Source organism: Heteronotia binoei, chromosome 8, assembly GCF_032191835.1.
Source record: "Heteronotia binoei isolate CCM8104 ecotype False Entrance Well chromosome 8, APGP_CSIRO_Hbin_v1, whole genome shotgun sequence".
NCBI classification, from domain to species: domain Eukaryota; kingdom Metazoa; phylum Chordata; class Lepidosauria; order Squamata; family Gekkonidae; genus Heteronotia; species Heteronotia binoei.
In genome coordinates, this window is record NC_083230.1 from 18927225 (window position 1) to 18949473 (window position 22249).

At 46.5% G+C, this 22249-nt stretch overlaps 1 protein-coding gene and 1 non-coding gene across 2 annotated transcripts in view; one reads left to right on the forward strand and one right to left on the reverse strand.

The window, feature by feature from the left end:
• The window catches only part of CRELD2 (cysteine rich with EGF like domains 2), a 636644-nt gene that overhangs the window by 433947 nt on the left and 180448 nt on the right, over positions 1 to 22249 (forward strand). The window lies entirely within an intron of this gene.
• Positions 19912 to 19978, reverse strand: TRNAP-UGG (transfer RNA proline (anticodon UGG)). Its single transcript has one exon. It is a non-coding gene; the product is annotated as a tRNA-Pro (tRNA).

A 22249-nucleotide genomic window follows, 5' to 3' on the forward strand; every position in this document is an offset into this window, starting at 1 on the left:
ACATCAAATCAAACAGTTCAGTGTCCTTGTCTGCAGATCTGGAGGCTACTTCCTCCTTGATAGCATTTAACAGGCCTTCCAGACTCAAATCCTTTTGCAGTCTCAAAATCATCTTAATTGGCTTGTAAGTACTGGGTAGAGCTTTCAATATAGTTGAGATTAAATCTCTTTCTGAAATAGCCTCACCATGCTCCTGTAGTCTGGATTGCATGCATATAAATTCCTTCAGACGTTTAGTCACATTCTCCCCTTCTTGCACTTGAAAACCAAATATTTTGCCGTTTAAATCATGAATAGTGCTTATGGGAGTTTGTTATATCTATCTTTAAGACATTCAAGCATTTCTGTTGCAGTTTTAAGAGTGTGCAATTCAGGAATTTCATATGCCTCAATAGATTCTAAAATGAGAGTTTTTGCAAAACCATCTAGCCATTTAAAATTTGATTTTTCGTGCTCATTCTTAGGGGGATTTTCAGACAAAACTTGTTCAGCTCCATAAATCTCAAGTCTTTGTGTTAGGAGCAAGAGCCAGAATAAGAAATTATTCTTCGTTAACTTCAGGGTACTAGATCTTATCACTCGTAGGTTACTCATGGTACCAAAACCAAGATTTGCAGTGGAAGTTCCTGAAGATGTGGAAACAGAAGATCCAGTGGCTCCTCTCTCTGGGTTCGACATTTTTCACAGCAATCAGGCAGGACAGGGTTAAAGATTCTTCCTTCTTCACTGGAGAGAAAAGGTGGCTGAATGTGCACGTGTGGTTGCAGCAAGGCTCTTCCAAGGTCCCCGAGGTAATCCACAGAGAAAGGGTTAAAAAGCTCCAAAAATTCTCTTTCTAGAATATCTGAGGCTTTTAGACAAAAGTAGCAGCATTTCCTGATCGAGACAATCTGAATTCAAAGCTCATTTAAGTCAGAATGCTCTCAGTAATGGCAAGAGAAAAAAAAGGCATTGTTTTAAAATTGAGGCTTGACTGCACAGCATTGTATCTTGCTTTCTATTGCGTTCTAAATGCTCTCAAAGGCGATCCAGATTAAAAAATCATTTAGAGTTCAAAAAACAGTCCATGCTATAAGCTACCAGCTTGATGACAAAAACCAAGAACCATCTGCTCTGCTATCAATTTTGTTAGGAAATTCTGTTTGAAATTCCATCTCAAACAGTGCGATGGATCACTGGATCAAATAATCATTGAGAGGCATTTAACATGAAAAAGCAAAAACATATCTATTTCTACAGGGAAAGGGTACGGGGAGGTGAAAATAACAAACACTAGAGAACTACATCCTCACACTAGAAGATCATGTACTTAATGGAGGCTACTTCTTCCTTCTTCTTGACCTCTCTGCCTGAACAAAGGAAGTCACCTGACTAACTGACCAAACAGACAAAACAGGTTTTCCCACTTCTAGACCTTGATTGACAGCAGTCGGTATCTTCTTCCCAGGTCATGCAGACAATAGGGAATCAGGCACAGTGTTAACCCTACAATGAATGGAACTTTAGAACATTGCAAAGGACATACAAAGCAGATACATATTTCCAACAGTAATGTGGTGAGCTGGTGCTTGACCATGAGTATGTCCAGCGCACCCTTAAAATTTTTGAACTCTACCCCCACACTGACCCACCCCCAAATCCATATGGGGTTCTGGAAGTCCCACAGTATGAAATCAGCAGGCCACAATGGTGGCCAGCCGTGGGGGTAGAGTTTTCTTAGGAATTCCTCTGAGATTATGGAGATGGAGGATTCCGAGTCCAGCTCCATTATGCAGGGAGCACCCTTGATTTGGACTGATACCTTGATATTATTGGGAGTGTCCAGGGGCAAATTCATTACCTGGATGCTGGTCGATGCGGTCATGTGAGCGTCAGTCGAGTCATGGTGTGTGGACTAGCACCTGCGGTTGGCCTTGGCCCAGCAAGCTCACACAATGTGGCCCAATTTTTCACAGTTCCTGCAATCGGCGTTGCAGTGGTGGTGCATGGATCACTGTAGCCAGGTCCAAGGGGGATAGATATGGTGCTAGCTGCCTGATCTGCCGAAGATAACAGACCTGGCAACCATTATGATCTGGGCCTCCATTGAAAGGGAGGCATCCAAGGTCACTTCCAAGCTCTTCACCTGTTGGGTTACATGTGGTTGAGCGTACAGTAGAGAGCGTTCTGTCAATTTCCTCCAGGCTGAGTGGAGTGAAATAAACCAAAAACTGACTAGAAGGTGTGCATGTAGCCTCAAGTTCTTTTACTGTTTCAATTGTGGCAGGGAGGTCACGGCAGAGTGACAAGACCTTATCTGCGACAAAGCTCACAAAAGCCTCACAGTCGATAGTCAATTCCCTAGTGTTTGGTTTTCCCTGTGATAGGGTAGTTAGAGACCTAATTGTACTAAACAATTGTGCTTGGCACGAGTTCGCGGACGCAATCATGGCCATAAGATAGGCTTTCTTAGTGGCCTTGACTGCCACCTCATAGGTTCTCATATATGACCGATAAGCTGTTCCTGTCACTTCGTCACGAGCTCACCGCCACTGCCTCTCTAGCCGTCTGAGCCTCCGTTTCATCTGCCTTAGTCCTGGAGTATACCAGGGTGCCAGCTTTGAACGGAGGCACACAGGGCACCTAGGAACGATCTCATTGATGGCTGTGGTAAGCCTGCTATGCCAGGTTTCCACTAGCTCATCTAGGGAATCGCCGGGGGCCAAGGATCAAATAGAGCCAACTGAAACCACATTGGGACCATTTGGGTATGTGGGCAAGCTAAAATACGTTCACTGCTCAAACAGGGTCAAAGTGAAATATTCATATGAGCCTTTAGGGCATGGTGGTCTAACCATGGCACTTCATCAGCAGTAGACATGTGGACAAAGGGGACCCAATAGATGTTGTTTATCTTGACTTCCAGAAAGCTTTTGATAAAGTTCCACATCAAAGGCTCCTTAGTAAGCTTGAGAGTCATGGAGTAAAAGGACAAGTCCTCTTCCGGATCAAAAACTGGCTAATTAATAGGAAGCAGAGAGTGAGTATAAATGGGCAATTTTCGCAGTGGAAGATGGTAAGCAGTGGGGTGCCGCAGGGCTCAGTACTGGGTCCCATGCTCTTTAACTTGTTCATTAATGATCTGGAGTTGGGAGTAAGTTGTGAAGTGGCTAAGTTTACAGATGACACTAAATTGTTCATGGTGCTGAAAACCAGAGAGGATTGTGAGACATTCCAAAGGGATCTGTCGAGGCTGGGTGAGTGGGCATAAATGTGGTAGAAGAGGTTCGAAGTGGCCAAGTGCAAAGCAATGCACATTGGGGCCAAAAATCCTAGCTATAAATACAAGTTATGGGGTGTGAACTGCAGAGACTGACCAAGAGAGAGATCTTGGGGTCGTGGTAGATAACTCACTGAAAATGTCAAGACAGTGTGCGATTGTAATAAAAAAGGCCAATGCCATGCTGGGAATTATTAGGAAGGGAATTGAAAACAGATCAGCCAGTATCATAATGCCCTTGTATAAATCAATGGTGTGGCCTCATTTGGAGTACTGTGTACAATTGTGGTCACCGCACTTCAAAAACGATATTATAGCATTGGAAAAAGTCCAGAAAAGAGCAACCAGAATGATTAAAGATTTGGAACACTTTCCCTATGAAGAAAGGTTAAAACATTTGACTCTTTAGCTTGGAGAAACGTCGACTGCGGGGTGACATGACAGAGGTTTACAAGATTACTCATGGGATAGAGAAGGTAGGGAAAGAAGTCCTTTTCTCCCTTTCTCACAATACAAAAACTCATGGGCATTCAATGAAATTGCTGAGCAGTCAGGTTAGAATGGATAAAAGGAAGTACTTCTTCACCCAAAGGGTGATTAACATGTGAAATTCACTGCTACAGGAGGTGGTGGTGGCTACAAGCATAGAAAGCTTCAAGAGGGGAATGGATAAGCATATGGAGCAGAGGTCCATCAGTGGCTATTAGCCACAGCGTATTGTTGGAACTCTCTCTGGGGCAGTGATGCTCGGTATTCTTGTGCTTGGGGGGGATGCACAGTGGAAGGGCTTCTAGCCCCACTGGTGGACCTCTTGATGGCACTTGGTTTTTTTGACCATTGTGTTACACAGAGCGTTGGACTGGATGGGCCACTGGCCTGATCCAGCATGACTTCTTTTATGTTCTTATGTTCCAAGCGTAGAACTAACGTAGGCAGCGTTAGTCGGCTTCCAAAGGGGGAAGTCACACCAAGCAGGGAAGGGAAGGGTGCGCAAGCAGACGAGCAGGCATGAGAGAGAAGCCATCACCATGGTGATCTGATCTGTGCATGCACTATTGGCTCGCTGCTGAGGCGGGAGTGGGGGGAGGGACAGGACAGTACAGGACCACAGGATTGGCCAGTGCATTGCACACGACTGAGAGGGAAGGTGGAAAGCCTGCTCCTGAGAGGCTGCCAACCCCCTCGCACCCACCCACTGTCAGAGACTCATGCCAATGGCAGGCAGATGGGCAGAGGCATGTGCCCCCTGGCTAGCCACAAATAAACAGGAAGCACAAAGTGCAGGAGTCCATTTCCAAAGACACCAGTTGGATTGTGTGTATGGGAATGAGCAGACAGCATCCCAGCATGCCACCAAGTCCCACAGGCAACCTCTCCCCAAAACAAACTCAGAGACCCTCTGTGGCACCCTGACACCCCCTGCTGTGTGCATGAAACTTCTTCACTGGGGCCCACAGAACTCAGAGTATGAGACATTGGCCATGCATCCACTCCATCAGCCCCATGGGGTTGGGCAGGCTGTCAGGCTGACCAGGCTGAGGTGCAACACCTGGCCCAAGGCCACCCCCCCTCTCATGGAATGCGTGGGACAAAGACCCCCCCTCCCCTGTCCAGCCTCACGGTGGTGAGGTGGCTCATAGTTTCCCCCCTCCTCAAGAAACAAGCAAGGCCACCCACTGAGACATTCCCTCGGGGAGCCCACTGACAGAGCAGCAGGGGTGGGGGAAGGAAAGGGGCAGAGAGGAGCAAAGCAGAAGCCAAGCAGGAGAGACAAAGTAGTTGCACGTCTAAGGTTTTATTGTGCTGTAACCAAGTAGAACAGCATCCCAGGTGGAAGTTGGAAAGTCTTGCAGGGCAGGCTCCACTCGGAGGGGAGGGCAGGAACAGCTGGCTGAGTAGAGGGAGGGGCTGGATTTGAATTGCCACACACGGAAGGCTCTCTGTTGAATTCGCACCCGCAAAACAGAGAAAGACGCCCATTGCACTCGGGGAGGAGTGCCATGCCACTTGCAGCCAGGGAGGTCCCATCCTGACAGGGGCAGTAGAGGTGGTGTGTGTGTGTGTGTGTGTGGGGTGGATTAAAAAAACAACCCCGCAGCACATGATGGAATCAGCCAATGCACACCAACCTGTCCTGGGTTAAAGTGTTCCTGGCTTGCTTGTAATTCCTCAGCCACAGCAGCTGCAGCATGAGGCTGTGTCTTAGTCAGGGATTCTCTTAAAGGGACAGTTGCTGACCTGCCTCCCTATAGGCAACGAAGAAGATGCCAGACCCGCCCCCCTCCCCGGTGCCCTGTCAGGGGTGGGAATGAGGCAAAGGGCAGACAAGGGCGGGGGGGGTGGGCTCTGGCAGCATGCAGGGGCTGGGGCAACCCCCCCATGCCCGTCCTCACTCCCAGGTTCCAGTTCCAGAGATGTTGTCAATCTGCCCAGCCTTGAGCGAGGGGAGGGGAAACCTGAGGGTGCACAATCGCACTTACCCATTCATGTGCAAGTGTCCTTGTGCACTGAGCCTCCAGGGGCCAGGTACCCGTTGGGGCTTGGAAACGGGAGAGGTTAGCCACAGAGTAGAGACTTCGCTCTCCTCCTCGCAAGTCAAATGCCTCACGCTGTACTGCCTATGTGCCTTCTCTGTGCAGCTCCCACCACCAAAGTGCTCTGGCCTTGATGCTAGGTCCACACGGCAGTGAGCTCCGTGGCAGAGTCCTGTGCCAGGCACCCTACCCTACCTGAAGAGTTTTGCAAGGCTGGAGCGGAAGCTTTTCTAAGAGATGGGGAGCGGCAATTGGGTGTTGGGGGAGTGGGCTCGGCCAGCCCAGGGTGTGAGGGGATTGGTGCAGCTATTACATGACACCCTAAGGAGTTTGCAAGATCGTGCGGTGGCAACAGCGGACTTTGTTTTCTGTTTCAACGAGTGTCTATGGGATACGCCAGCATTTTCTTTGTTGTAACTTTATGCCTCTCATGGGGGGGGGGTGTTCCCAGGCTGGAAGGTCTTAGGCACCCGACTAACACCAGCCACACCCCTGGGGCCACCCCCTTCTGCACTGGCATGGCTTTCTCCACCCCGATTGTGCTGCAGGCAGGGTGGAGTGCTGCTCCCGTGGCAGCCATGGGCAGGCGTATGCTGAGGCACCTGAAGACTGCCACCACTCCCATTTGAATGGACGTAGAGGGGGTTAGAGTGGTGCTCCTCGAACTTCCACCAACATAGCAGTGAGTTTGCTCCCAAAGCACTTTCGGCCCCCTCCCCCTTAGGATTGTGCTGTAAATCTTCCAGGAAAAAATGGAATGCTTTTTTTTTTTTTTTTTAAATCAAGGTCAATAGAATTCCATCCTTTTCTGAATAAGTTGCCGTCTGAGGTCCACAAGAAAAATCAGAGATCAAATCTAGGGCCCTATCTCATTGCTTTGGCAACGTGCGATAGTCTTTTAAAAATGCAATGACGAAACTATGGCCTGAGTTTAATTATACTTCATGCAGGAAACTTGTGGCTGAGGGTGGGATGTGTACCCTCCATCTGCCTCCAGAGGCAAATCCACTTATGGGGCTTGGGTCATCCATGCAATATGGAGCTGCCTTTGAATCGGAAGGCACATCTGTATCAGCTGGGAGGCCCACACCTCGCTGGGAGGCCTGTGACATTTTCTTTTTATGTTTAGGGAAAGCATCATAATACTCCCTCCCCCTCTATTTTTAAAAAAGGTACAATCACCAAAGGCCTTTTGTTAATTGTCAAGCCTAAAGTGCCGTCAACTCCAGACTCCTCTACAACCAGGAGGTCGGCTCAGAACTCTGATTTGCACAGATTGGAAATACATCTTGATTGATTCATAAGCGTAACATTTAAGAGGCTGGGGATAGTTTCTTCCTTATGCTACCATGTCCTTTCTCATGAATTAGGGTAAATGATAGTCTGGCAAGGCAATGTACTTTCCAAAGGCATAAGCAGAACATCAAGCAGCTGAGCTCAGTAATTAGAAACCTGAAACCAGGAGAAAAATTACAAATGATTACATGTTGTTCATGCAAAAACTGCAGATGCATACCCGACTTGCAGATATTTCATTAAAAAAATAAATTAGTTCTTGGCATATGTCACATATGCATGCTAGTTACATTCCTTCATGTATAATTATGTTGAACAACCCCAGAATCAAAAGTGTATTGTGCTTGTGGCACTGCAGTTTTTAGCACTGATTGACTGAGCTGGCATGACAGCATGGGATGTTCCATATGAACATAATGGAGAGAAGGAGAAGAGGCTGAGCTTTAAGGTCAGAATGTGTTGTATGCTGAAGGGTAAAAAGGATACCTTGTAGAAATGGGACAAGAGGAATATTGACTGAGAAGCATAAACCTGATGATTGAATGGTTTTCTCCGAAGGGTGGTCATAGGAGAAGAATCATCCCAAAGACACCCGCTTACATGTGGTGTGCCACAGGGTGTGGTTCTGTCCCCAATGTTATTTAACATCTATATGCGCCCCCTTGCCCAGATTGTCAGGAGGTATGGGCTGGGATGTCACCAATATGCAGATGACACCCAGCTCTATCTAATGATGGGTAGCCAGTCTGACTGTATCCCAGATAATCTAGACCTGGCCTTTCATGCCGTAGCATCTTGGCCCAGGCTGAGTTGGTTGAAGCTGAAGCTGACGAAGACAGAGGTTCTCTATCTGAGTCGGGATGACTCAGGAAGGGAAATTACTTTACCAGTTCTTGATGGGTGCCACTGATACCAGCCCCTAAGGTCAAGAGTTTGGGATTGCTCCTGGAGTCCTCTCTGATAATGGAGGCCCAGGTTGCAACCACTACCAAATTCGCCTTTTTCCATCTCCGGTGGGCTCGGCAGTTGGCTTCTTTCCTGGAACTTGACGACTTAGCAATGGTGATCCATGCTACAGTCACCTCAAGAATAGATCACTGTAATGCTGTCTACATGGGGATACCCTTGACTCTGACCCGGAAACTTCAGCTAGTACAAAACACTGCAGTGCGGCTGTTAATGGGGGTACCTCGATCGGAGCATGTTCAACCGGTGCTGAAAGAGCTGCACTAGCTACATGATGTGTTCCGAGTCTGCTTCAAGGTGTTGGTATTGACCTTTAAAGCCCTATATGATTGGAGGCCTGTCTATCTACAGGACTGCCTTTCTCCGCACTGTGAAGACTACCCATTTATACTCACTCTCTGCTTCCTTTTAATTAGCCACAAGAGGACCTGTCCCTTTACTCCATGACTTTGATGAGGAACTTTATCAAAAGCTTTCTGGAAGTCAAGGTTAACAACATCTATTGGGTCACCTTTGTCTGCATGTTTGTTCACCCCCTCAAAGAACTGTAACAGGTTAGTGAGGCAAGATCTTCCCTTACAGAATGCGTGCTGAGTATTCCTCAATAACTTGTGTTCATCAATGTGCCTACTCATTCTATCCTTGATAATGGTTTCTACCAACTTTCCCGGTATTGAAGTCAGACTGACTGGCCTGTAATTTCCTGGATCTCCTCTGGAACCCTTTTTAAAGATGGGGGTGACATTTGCTACCTTCTAGTCCTCGGGAACAGAGGCAGATTTCAATGAAAGATTACATATTTTTGTCAGGAGATCCACAAGTTCACCTTCGAGTTCTTTCAGAACTCTCATATGTATGCCATCCGGACCTGGTGACTTATTAGTTTTTAATTCATAAATCAGTTGTAGGATCTCCTCTCTTGTCACCTCAATTTGACTCAGGTCTTTCAACACCCCTTCCAAAATTAGTGGTTCTGGTGTGGGCAAACACTTCTCATCTTCCATAGTGAAGACAGAGGCAAAAAATGCATTCAGCTTCTCAGCCATTTTCCTATCCTCCTTAAGGAATTCTTTTACCCCTTGGTCATCCAAGGGCCTGGTGTGACTTTGTCCATGGGGTCGCAAAGAGTCGGACTTGACTGTGCGTCTGAACAATAACATTCAAGGGCCCCACTGCTCCCTGGCTGGTTTCCTGCTTCTAATTTATTTGAGGAAATTTTTATTGTTGGTCTATGTTTTTTGCAATATGCTCCTCATAGTCCCTTTTTGCCTGCCTGATCACAGTCTTGCATTTGATTTGCCACATCCTGTGTTCCCTTTTATTAATCTCACTTGGACTAGCTTTCCATTGCTTAAAGGAATCCTTCTTACCTTTTACAGCTTCCATTACTTTGTTTGTTAACTATGCAGGCTTTTTCTTATACCTCTTTGTTCCTTTCCTAACTTGTGGTATATATTTTATCTGATCTTCTAGGATTGTAGTTTTAAATAGCCTCTAAGCTTTCCCAAGGCTTTGACTCTATATACCTTTCCTTTCAGTTTTCTCTTCACATGCCTCCTCATGCCAGAGAATTTTAAAGTTAAATGTGGTTGTGTTGGTCTTTTGGGGCAACTCCCTATTTATACAAATGGTGAAATCAATAACAGTATGGTCACTGCTCCCAAATGGTGCAATCACTTTTACATCTCTCAGCAGGTCTTGGGCATTACTTAGGACCAAATCCAGGTCACTGGTAGGTTCTGTGACCATCTGCTCCATAGTGCAGTCATTGAGAGTGTCTAGAAACTCAATCTCTTTCTCCCGACTGTAAAAATGTTTATCAAAAATGCTATGAGTAAATTGATAGTAAATAGAGAAGAAATTGGAACAGTTAATATCTAATGAGAAATTTTCCAAGGAGACTCATTATCACTGCTGCTCTTTGTCATTGCCCTAATACCAATCATAATCATTCACAACAGCACAGGCCTAGGATACCATTTTTCAAAGACAGGCCCAAAGATTTCACATTTATTGTATATGGATAACTTGAAAATGTTTGGAAAGTCATCATTAGAGATTGACTCTTTAGTGAATACAGTTCAAATATTCAGTAAAGATATAGGACAGGAATTTGGCCTTGACAAATGTACAGCATTAGCATTGAATAGGGGAAAGATAATTGAGCAAAAAGAAACCAAGATGCCAAACAGCAACAACATCAGAACACTGGGCTTTGGAAAAAAAACCTACAAATATCTTGGGATTTTGGAAGCTGACAACATCAAACATACCAGTGTTAAGAAAAAAAAAATACAACCAAAGGGTAATTCCAAACAGTTAAAAAGATATTAAAACCAAAATTAAATAGAGGCAGTTTGGTGTAGTGGTTAAGTGTGTGGACTCTTATCTGGAAGAACCAGGTTTGATTCCTCACACTTCCACTTGCAGCTGCTGGAATGGCCTTGGGTCAGCCATAGTTCTCACAGCTTGAAAAGGCAGATTCTGGGAGAGCTCTCTCAGCCCCACCTACCTCACAGGGTTTTTGATATGGGGGAAGAAGATAAAGGAGATTGTGAGCTGTTCTGAGACTCTGAGATTCAGAGTGAAGGGTGGGGGTATAAATCCAATATCTTCTCTTCTTCTAAAGGCAATTAACATGCGGCCAGTCCCAGTTTTAAGATACACAGCTGGCAGGCATTGTTGATTGGAAACAAGCAGAATTAGAAACAATAGATTGCAAAACTCACAAGATGCATCACTGACTAAACCCCAGAAGTGATGTTGATGATCAGTGATAGCTTTTACTTATGGAGAAAATTAGGTGGAAGAGGTCTCCTGAAAGTTAAGCAAACAACTGAAGAAGAAAAATGAGCACTGAATGACTACCCCAGAAAAAGCAAAGAGAAGCTTCTAGCTGAAGTATATAAGGCGGACTTATTTAAGGTTACAGAAACCAAATAAAATTACAAAAAGATTGAAATCAAAATTCACTTTGACAACTGGAAACAAAAGCACTTGCATGGCCAATATTTGAAAGACATAGAGAATATAGTTGATAATGGAAACACCTGGAAGTCACTCCAAAATGGGCACATGAAGAAAATGGAAGGACGCATTCCAGCTGCACAAGAGCAGGCACTCAAAACGAATAGTATGAAAGCCAAGATTCAGAAGACCAATGATGGCAACAAATTCAACTCCGCAAGACAAAGGATGAAACAGTTGACTACATGGTCAGTGCCTGCAATAAAATTCCTTTTATAAAGAATGTTGTGACAGAGTTGCAGCTATGTTGCTCTGGAATCTTTGCAAGAAATATGGCTTACCATACCAGCAAGAAATTCATGGGAGCACAAACCAAACAAGATCATAGAGAATGCTGAAATGAAGATTCTTTGGGACTTCTGATTACAAACAGATAAAAACCTGGAGCATAACACCACTGACGTTACAGTTATGGTGGTGGTGGGGGGGCGAGAGAAATATGGTTTGGATCATTGACATTGCAATCCCAGAGACAGCAGAATAGAAAAGAAAGAACAGAAGAAGATCACAAAATACCAGGACCTATGAACGGAGTTAGATGGCTTCTAAAGAAAGTTACCATTGTGCAGTTGTCATTGGAGCCCTTGGAGCAATGCCTAGAAGTTTCAAAAAGTCTCACATTCTGGGCACTGAGTAAATAATACCAGCTCAGCTCTGGAAGATTTAAAGGACCCTTCATCTGATTGATGTGGACCTAGTGGGCTCTTTAAATATTGCAGGACGAGGAGAAAAAGGGGCAGTGTCACACCGCCACTTCTTCCTTTGGGGAACTAGTAGGGTGGTGGCAGCAGGTGCCTGCGATCCAAGCTGCAAAATTGCAGCTTGGGGTGCAAATGCATGTCATCCCCAAAACATTTTAAAAGATACCTCTAAATGCTTCGGGGAAGAAGGGGTGTGTGCACATTTGCACTCAAAGCTGTGATTTCACGGCTTGGGTTGCAGGTGCCTGCCACTCCATCCCACCCTTCTTACCCAAAGCATTTAAAGGTATCCTTCAAATGCTTTGGGGGAGCAAGGTGTGGCACATGCCTGCAATCCAAGCCATAAAATCGCAGCTTGGAGTGCAAACACATGTGCCCCTGATCCCCAATGTGATGCTGTAACTTGTGTGTGACATCATCACATTTGGGCTGTCCTTGCCCCCCTTCTGGACCACCTCCAAGGTCCCCCCGCTGGGGACTCAGAGGGACCTGGCAACCCTGTCCTTATTTGAAACTCTAACTACTAGAGTACTACTAACATTGGGGAGGGATGGTGGCTCAGTGGTAGAGCATCTGCTTGGGAAGCAGAAGGTCCCAGGTTCAATCTCCGGCATCTCCAACTAAAAAAAAAAGGGTCCAGGCAAGTAGGTGTGAAAAACCTCAGCTTGAGACCCTGGAGAGCCACTGCCAGTCTGAGTAGACAATACTGACTTTGATGGACCGAGGGTCTGTTTCAGTAGAAGGCAGCTTCATATGTTCTTATATGTACTACACCACACTGAGTTTTATGTGGTAACTGATTTGGATAGTAGGAAGAAGCCAGGTCTGCCAGTGGTTGGTGCAGGACCTTTACCCCAATGAGGCTACCCAAAAAGGCCCAAAAAAGCCTAAAATGAACTCTGCCCTTAGAGTTTGCAGCTCTGGATTGGGACGTTCCTGGAGGTCTGGGGGTGAAGCTTGGAGAGGCTGGAGTTTGGGGAGGGGAGGGACCTCAAGTGCCATTTTTTCCAGGGGAACTTGTCAGCCCTGGGACTATCCTCAATTAAAGAAGGCTTCCAGTGTGGTCAGAAAGCTGGCTTTATTGATAGATAGACACAGTAGCTATACACGTCTGTGTCAGCACTGGCTCTAGGCTTCCCAACCCTCCCGCCCTGGCGGGGACCCCAGGATTTCCAGCCTCTTTCCCCGCTCCCCAAAAAAACGGAAGCGGGGGGAGGGGGAAATGGCGCCAAGGAGCATGGCGAGCCGCCCCATCCCGGAGTGGGCGAGGCCGCCGCGCCGCTGCCGCCCCCTCCCTGCCCACCACAGCTGCTCCTCCGAGATGGGCCCAGGCTGAGCCCATCTCGGAGGAGCAGCCAAGAGGCGGCAGCAGCGCAGGCAAAACCAGCGAGGCAAAAACAGAGAAGGGGAGAGCGGAGGCAGGCCAGGAGCATGGCGAGCCACGAATCCGGGCCCTTCTAGGACCCGGACTCGTGGCTCACCACGCCCCCGGCCCGCCTCCATCAACCCCAGAGGTGGAGCGGGCGAGGCCACCGTGCCGCTGCCGCCTCCCCCCCGCCCCACCACAGCTGCTCCTCCGAGATGGGCTCAGCCTGAGCCCACCTCGGAGGAGCAGCTGCGGGGGGGCGGCAGCCGCGCAGCGGCGTCGCCCGCTCCAACACGGGGCGGCTTGCCACGCTCCCTGGCGCCGTTTCCCCCCTCCCCCTAGCTCCACCCCAGTGTCTCCTGGCTCCACCCCCAAAGTCTCCTGGCTCCACCCCCAAAGTCCCCAGATATTTCTGGGATTGGACTTGGCAACCCTAACTGGCTCACCTTTGGGGGTGACCAGTACTTATACATATCTGGGGCGATTATGCAGCCCGCCAAAAGTACAGTGCAAAAAAGCCAACGTAAAACAGTACAAACTGGTTCCCACCAACATCTGTTGGTATTTTGTTCAACACTTGTTGGCTTGTTTTGTTCAACATCTTTATAAATGATTTGGATGAAGGAATAGAGGTAATGCTTATTAAATTTGCAGATGCTACTGAATTGAGAGGGGTTGCAAATACAGTAGAAGACAGAAACAGGATGATCTTGACAAGCTAGAAAACTGGGCTAAGACCCATAAAATGAATTTTAACAGGGATAAATGTAAAGTTCTGCATTTAGGTAGGAAAAATCCCATGCATGGTTATAGGATAGGGGAGACTTGTCTGGGCAATAGTATGTGCGAAAAGGGTCTTGGAGTCTTAGTGGACCATACGCTGAACATGAGTCAACAGTGTGATGTGGTGGCTAAAACGGCAAATGCAATTTTGGGCTGTATCAACAGATAATGTGCAGATCACGTGATGTGATGGTATTGCTTTACTCCGCTCTGGTAAGACCTCACTTGGAGTATTGTATTCAGTTTTGGGCATCACATTTTAAGAAGGATATAGACAAGCTGGAACAGGTCCAGAAGAGGGCAACGAAGATGGTGAGGGGTCTGGAGACCAAGTCCTACAAAGAAAGGTTGAAAGAGCTGGGCATGTGTAGCCTGGAGAGGAGGCGGCTGAGAGGTGATATGATCACCATCTTCAAGAACTTGAAGGGCTGTCATATAGAGGATGGTGCGGAATTGTTTTCTGTGGCCCCAGAAGGTAGGACCAGAACCAACGGATTGAAATTAAATCAAGAGTTTCCAACTCAACATTAGGAAGAATTTCCTGACAGAATGGTTCCTCAGTGGAACAGGCTTCCTTGGGAGATGATGGGCTCTCCTTCCTTGGAGGTTTTTGAACAGAGGCTGGATGGCTATCTGACAGCAATGCGGATCCTGTGAATTTAGGGGGAGGTATTTGTGAATTTCCTGCATTGTGCAGGGGGTTGGACTAGATGACCCTGGAGATCCCTTCCAACTCTGTGATTCTATTATTCTAACACCTTCCATACTCTAAACATCAAACAGGGTGAGCTGTCTCTGGGATGAGATAAAGCGGCTTTGAGACAGCGGCTTCACTCCCTTCCACAGGGCATAAATAGATACTTGTGATTGTTACAATGGACAGAGCAAAGCCAGAGTGAAGCAAACACCAGACATCCCTCAACCCTGCATTCTTAAAACACAAAAGTATTTCAGCATACAGAAACATAAAAACGGTAAGGCCCCTTAACAGAATTTATATCTGTAGCCTGGATATAACTTGTAATTCCTGGAGATCTCCAGGCCCTACTTAAAAGCTGAAAGCTGGTAACCCTAAAATTCATATCCCCCTGCCTTTTAAGAAACTAAGGCTGGAAGGGTGACAACAATATGTGGTCGCCTAGCAACAACTACTAAAGTCATTCATTCAATAAAGCTTATAGGGGTTGTTTCTATTGGGGGTGTTAACTCCTAATTTTATTTAGAACTATTTTTTTTCCTTGAAACCGGGAGTGTTTTTCAGGTTTGTGGAAAGATCAACCTTGTCTGTTCATGGATTGCACTGGCCACATTGAGAATGACATATATTGATGATGCTGTCTTGAAACTAGACCTGGGCTTCTTCCACAAGAGGGTATGAAAATCTGCCTTCTGCAGAAACAGCAGTGAGGAGGATAGAATTGCATCTACACCCCTATCCCTATCCTACTTGCTGCTATGGATAGCCCTTCTCTTTCCCCGTGTCCAGTCTCTCCATTATTTCCCCATCGTCCAACAACCCCCTCCCCCTCCCCGCTGAGCTCTGGTATAAAGCTGTATCCAGGCTTTGATTCAGCGGGAGCTCATAGGAGTGCAGCTCCTGAACCTTTCTGACAGTTCCACCCTCCTCTTTCCCACCTTGTCCATTGAATAGTAGGTGCAGCTGCATAACAATCCTCGGATGAGCTCCACCACCTATTTTTCTACAAAACGACCCCTGGCTGTATCATAGCTGAACTATGAAAGGTAAACAGGCTGTTAAAGGGAAGGGAAGGCAGTGCTTAGCTCCGTTATTTTAAAGGTGTGGCTTAGGTCTCCACCTCCCCAAATTGGGTAAAGTGTCCACACAGAAGCTCTGTACACAGCCATCACAAACTTGCTCTGTTTAAGGAGTTTCCCCTTTAATTTGCTACATTGGAGGGGAAAAAATACCCCCCACAGGACCTGCCTGAGTCATGCTTGGATGGAGCATGATGTTGAAGATGAAGATATTGGATTTATATCCCGCCCTCCGCTCCGAAGAGTCTCAGAGCGGCTCACAATCTCCTTCACCTTCCTCCCCCACAACAGACACCCTGTGAGGTAGATGAAGATATTGGATTTATATCCCGCCCTCCGCTCCGAATAGTCTCAGAGCGGCTATCAATCTCCTTTCCCTTCCTCCCCCACAACAGACACCCTGTGAGGTAGATGAAGATATTGGATTTATATCCCGCCCTCCGCTCCGAAGAGTCTCAGAGCGGCTCACAATCTCCTTTCCCTTCCTCCCCCACAACAGACACCCTGTGAGGTAGATGAAGATATTGGATTTATATCCCGCCCTCCACTCCGAAGAGTCTCAGAGCGGCTCACAATCTCCTTTACCTTCCTCCCCCACAACAGACAGCCTGTGAGGTGGGTGGGGCTGGAGAGTGCTCTCACAGCAGCTGCCCTTTCAAGGACAACCTCTGCCAGAGCTATGGCTGACCCAAGGCCATTCTAGCAGGTGCAAGTGGAGGAGTGGGGAATCAAACTCGGTTCTCCCAAATAAGAGTCCGCACACTTAACCACTACACCAAACTGGCTCTCCACACCAAACTGGCTCTCTGGATACTCCCCAAAACAGCAAAAGTACTCCTGCAAGATACATTCTCACTTTATTTTAAAGCTTTCTTTATTCTACTGGAACTTCCTTCAGCTTAGTTGGCCTATCAGACCATTTCCTTCACCATCACCCCTCTACAATGAAACATCTGCACCAAGATGCATACCAGTTTGGTGTGGAGAGCCAGTTTGGTGTAGCGGTTAAGTGTGCAGACTCTTATCTGGGAGAACCGGGTTTGATTCCCCACTCCTCCACTTGCACCTGCTAGCATGGCCTTGGGTCAGCCATAGCTCTGGCAGAGGTTGTCCTTGACAGGGCAGCTGCTGTGAGAGCCCTCTCCCGCCCCACCCACCTCACAGGGTGTCTGTTGTGGGGGAGGAAGGTAAAGGAGATTGTGAGCCGCTCTGAGACTCTTTGGAGTGGAGGGCGGGATATAAATCCAATATCTTCTTCTTCTTCAGGAACGTTGCCTCCTGCATTGCCCCCTAACCATCCTCAGAGTAGAATCCTGAACCTTTCATAGGTGTACTTAAATTAGCAAATTTTTGGTGAGGTATCACTAAATCAACCTTTCTTGGGTGTGCTTAAATTAGTGAATTTTTTGGTGAGATATCACTAAAACTCCCTCTTGGGTGCAGTCATGATCTTTATAAGAATATTGTAATCCTTCCCATCAAACTATTCTTGAGATTTGTTAAGGAACATAAATAAGGAGATTCCCAACAATGCAATCCTAAAGAAAGCTATGCCAATCTAAGCCCATTCATTTCAGTGGGCTTAGACTAGAGTACCTACCTATAGGATTGCACTGTCATTTGCAGTTATTTTTTTTTTTTTTTAAATAAATAAAAATAAAATAAATTGTTTCCATGGGTGCTATATTAATGGTGGTGATAATCTCGTTCCAGACTTGATGATCACCATGGATGTGATTCATCAAATCATGTTTCAGTGCCACAATTTTAAATATCCACATTAAACATGGAAGGATTCTTGGAAGTCCCCGGGCTTTCCCACATGCTCCACTTACTCCCTATTTTCTTGGTAGTCAATCAAAATGTGATGGGATCCGTTTGAGCACAGTTCTTCCGCACATCTACCCTCCTTCTCCATTTTCATAGCTGTGGAGTCAGTTCATTTTCTTCCACACATGCCTTAAATAAGGAGGGTTTTCAAGGGAAGAGGCTCCCATCGTTGGTGTCACACACTCCGCCTTTATTTTTTTTGTACGTGCTTTATATCGATATATCAATATTTTAGTGCATTTAAAAAAAAATAAAAAGGAAACTACTTGTCTTCAAAGGGCCAGGGGTAGGGTGGGGTGGGGACTGGTTTGATAATGATAATGTCCAGTAATTGAAAAAAAGTAGGCTGGAGGTGGATGTGAGTGGGCGTGGCAAAGAAAACTGACTGAAACATTATGCAGAAGGGGGAAAGCCGACTCAGAATCAGCTTCCAGAAAAAGATCAAGGTGAAAGTGGTCTCAAAAAACCTGGAAAATAGGTGTGTGGGGGGTCGGTGGGGGGGGATTGAAAGGAAAACTAAAAGTGCAAAAATGTGTGTGGAAATCAGGGGGATAAGCTTAAATTGTGTGGGGCCAGAACTCAAGGAGGGGATGTGGGAAAAAAAACCCCACAGAAACAAACTGTTTGAAACTTCAGGCCTTGGGTTTACATTTTTAGCTTTCTGGGACCCTGCGGATGGTTGTACCCAAGACAAGCATGTACAGGAAGTACTGAGTTTATTCAAATCCTTCCAGCAAACAAGATGTACCGATTATGAAAATTAGAGCAGCATATTCATCTCTCCCCTCCCCCTCCTCCCGCAGATGGAACTGCGACGTACAAATGAAGCTGGTATACGGTGTCCACCTGGATAATTCTAGAAGCAGCACTGAAGTGCTGTCGCCTATGATTTATTTATAATGGAATCCTTTTGTACCCAACAGAACATTTTAGAAGCCTATCTGTGCTCCTGTTTCCATTTGCAAAGGCACCTGTCAGCAGCACCTGCAGTCTCTTAGCCTTCACTTTTGAAGACAACCCGCTTCGTGTCTGCCAACAGAGGTCGCTAAACCACCACACGGAAAGAAGAAATTCCATCAGACTTGCTCAAGGCTCTTTTAATTGATTCACACTGTAGTATTTCTTTATTAAGCGAAAGTAGAAAAGTGGGATGAAGAAGATTGGCAGGGCACAGTCATTCTCTGCAGGCAGCTCTTTTTTCACACATCTGGTAGAATACTGGAAATAAAAAAAAAAACCACACCCATGATGATGCAGGAACGTGGAGATTCAAATTTTCAGTCAGAGATTTTTTTTTTTAAACATCACAACATTATGGGTTAAAACGGATCGTGTCCAATTTGTAGGGCTGGGAGACCTAAAATTTCCAAAATGGACTGGAGCGGGAAAAGAAGTACTACTACACTTAGCTCAAAGCAGGAGAGTTTCGCAGTAACTCCTATAGATCCTAGGAGAAATGGACTGGCTGATACAGGCTTTTGTTTTAGAGATGGTGCCTTCTGTTCCTTCCTTGAAGGCATTTTATACTCCCTAGTCAGTCCCGGAACAATATATTAACTAAGAAAACCAACACTGACCAATACAGTCCTCAATTAGAATTTCACCCCTGCTACAAAATTATGAGCTAGCCCTAAACCAGCCACAATCCCTCAGTATCAGATCCCATTTGCGCTATGGGGATAATAATACCTACCTACCTTGCAGTGCTGTTTGTGAGGACTATAACAAGATAATATGTGGGAAGACTTTCGTATACAGGAGGTGCTAAGTGCTGTTCTTCTTTCAAAACAGCCTGACTCAATGAGTAGGTAGAAGAAGAAGAAGAAGATATTGGATTTATATCCCGCCCTCCACTCCGAAGAGTCTCAGAGCGGCTCACAATCTCCTTTACCTTCCTCCCCCACAACAGACACCCTGTGAGGTGGGTGGGGCTGGAAAGGGCTCTCACAGCAGCTTCCCTTTCAAGGACAACCTCTGCCAGAGCTATGGCTGACCCAAGGCCATCTCAGCAGGTACAAGTGGAGGAGTGGGGAATCAAACCCGGTTCTCCCAGATAAGAGTCCGAACACTTAACCACTACACCAAACTGGCTCTCCGCTTCTAGTCATGTGACTAGAAGGTAACGCTTCTAGTCATATGAATAAACAGATCAGAAAAGCTTCATCCACATGTAAGGCTGCTGGGAAAGTTGCAAGGGAACAGCTGGCTGCCCAGCCCAGAACACTCATGTTTTTAGTTTATGAACACATGATGCTGCCTTATACTGAATCAGACCTCTGGTCCATCAAAGTCAGTCTTGTCTTCTCAGACTGGCAGCGGCTCTCCAGGGTCTCAAGCTGAGGTTTTTCACACCTATTTGCCTGGACCCTTTTTTGGAGATGCCAGGGATTGAACCTGGGTCCTTCTGCTTCCAAAGCAGATGCTCTACCACTGAGCCACCGTCACCGTGTAGTTGGTCCAGTGGTGTCAGACAGGGGCATCATAGCCCCAGATTAGAATCCCCACTCTGCCCTAGAAGCTTGTTGGGGCATCTTGGGCCAGTCACATTACTCTCAGCCTATTCAAAGTCCTAAAAGATGATGCTGTTAAAGTGATGCACACCTTATGTCAACAAATTCAGAAAACGCAACGGTGGCCACAGGATTGGAAAAGATCAGTTTATATTCCAATCCCAAAGAAGGGTAATGCCAAAGAATGTTCAAACTATTGCACTATAGCATTCATTTCACATGCCAGCAAGGTCATGTTAAAGATCCCTACAAGCTAGGCTTCAGCATATGTCGATTGGGAACTACCAGAAGTTCAAGCTGGGTTTCGGAGAGGTAGAGGAACTAGAGATCAAATTGCCAACGTTCGATGGATAATGGAGAAAGCACGGGAGTATCAGAAAAAAAAATGTCTATTTCTGTTTCATTGACTACACTAAAGCCTTTGATTGTGTGGATCACAATAAACTGTGGCAAGTCCTTAAAGAGATGGTAGTACCAGCCCACCTCATATGTCTCCTGAGAAACCTGTATAAGGGTCAAGAAGCAACTGTCAAACAGATCAAATAAGTCAGTCTTAAGGGAACTCAACCCTGACTGTTCCCTGGAAGGTCAGATGCTGAAGCTGAAGCTCAAATCCTTTGGCCACCAAATGAGAAGGGAGCACTCACTGGAGAAGACCCTGATGCTGGGAAAGACAGAAGGCAAAAGAAGAAGGGGATGGCAAAAGATGAGATGGCTGGACAGCGTTACTGATGAAACAAACACGAATTTGAGCAGACTTCGGAGGATGGTGGAAGACAGGAGGGCCTAGCATGACTTTGTCCATGGGGTTGCAAAGAGTCAGACTCGACTGTGCAACTGAACAACAATGTGTTCATAGTTTCAGGAAGGGGGCTTTCCTCCATAACATCTAGCTCCTTAAAACTTTAGCAGCTTTAGCAGCCCGTGAATTATTATGCTGGTATTCTGGGCAGGGCTTTTTTTGTCAAAAAAAAACCCAGCAGGAACTCGTTTGCATAATAGCCACACCCCATGATGTCACCACTGTTTCACATAGGGCTTTTTTGGTTGAAAAAAGCCCAGCAGGAATTCATGTACATATTAGACCACCCCCCCCCCGACACCAAGCCAGCCCAAACTGCGTTCCTGCTCAAAAGAAGATGATATTGGATTTATATCCCACCCTCCACTCCGAAGAGTCTCAGAGCGGCTCACAATCTCCTTTACCTTCCTCCCCCACAACAGACACCCTGTGAGGTAGATGAAGATATTGGATTTATATCCCGCCCTCCACTCCAAAGAGTCTCAGAGCGGCTCACCATCTCCTTTCCCTTCCTCCCCCACAACAGACACCCTGTGAGGTAGATGAAGATATTGGATTTATATCCCGCCCTCCACTCCGAAGAGTCTCAGAGCGGCTCACAATCTCCTTTACCTTCCTCCCCCACAACAGACACCCTGTGAGGTAGATGAAGATATTGGATTTATATCCCGCCCTCCACTCCGAAGAGTCTCAGAGCGGCTCACAATCTCCTTTCCCTTCCTCCCCCACAACAGACACCCTGTGAGGTAGATGAAGATATTGGATTTATATCCCGCCCTCCACTCCGAAGAGTCTCAGAGCGGCTCACAATCTCCTTTCCCTTCCTCCCCCACAACAGACACCCTGTGAGGTAGATGAAGATATTGGATTTATATCCCGCCCTCCACTCCGAAGAGTCTCAGAGCGGCTCACAATCTCCTTTACCTTCCTCCCCCACAACAGACACCCTGTGAGGTGGGTGGGGCTGGAGAGGGCTCTCCCAGCAGCTGCCCTTTCAAGGACAACCTCTGCCAGAGCTATGGCTGACCCAAGGCCATGCTAGCAGGTGCAAGTGGAGGAGTGGGGAATCAAACCCAGTTCTTCCAGATAAGAGTCCGCACACTTAACCACTACACCAAACTGGCTCTCCTGATTCTTAGAATTGGAAACGGGAGTTACAAGCAGCAGCTGTAAGGTCCTATCTTTCTGGTCAATGTCTAGGGACAGCAAAGATAACCCTTTTTTTTTGCTGAAATAGTTGTCACTGCCGAATTTAATGTACAAACAACTTGATGTAAGAGAAAGACCTCTATAGTTTCCCCACTAAATAAATGGTTTGCACAAGGCTGGGGACAAGGATTAAGTTTAGAAGGGCCATTCAAGTTCAAAATAGTGAGGGAGCGCTACTAGAATAGCAGGC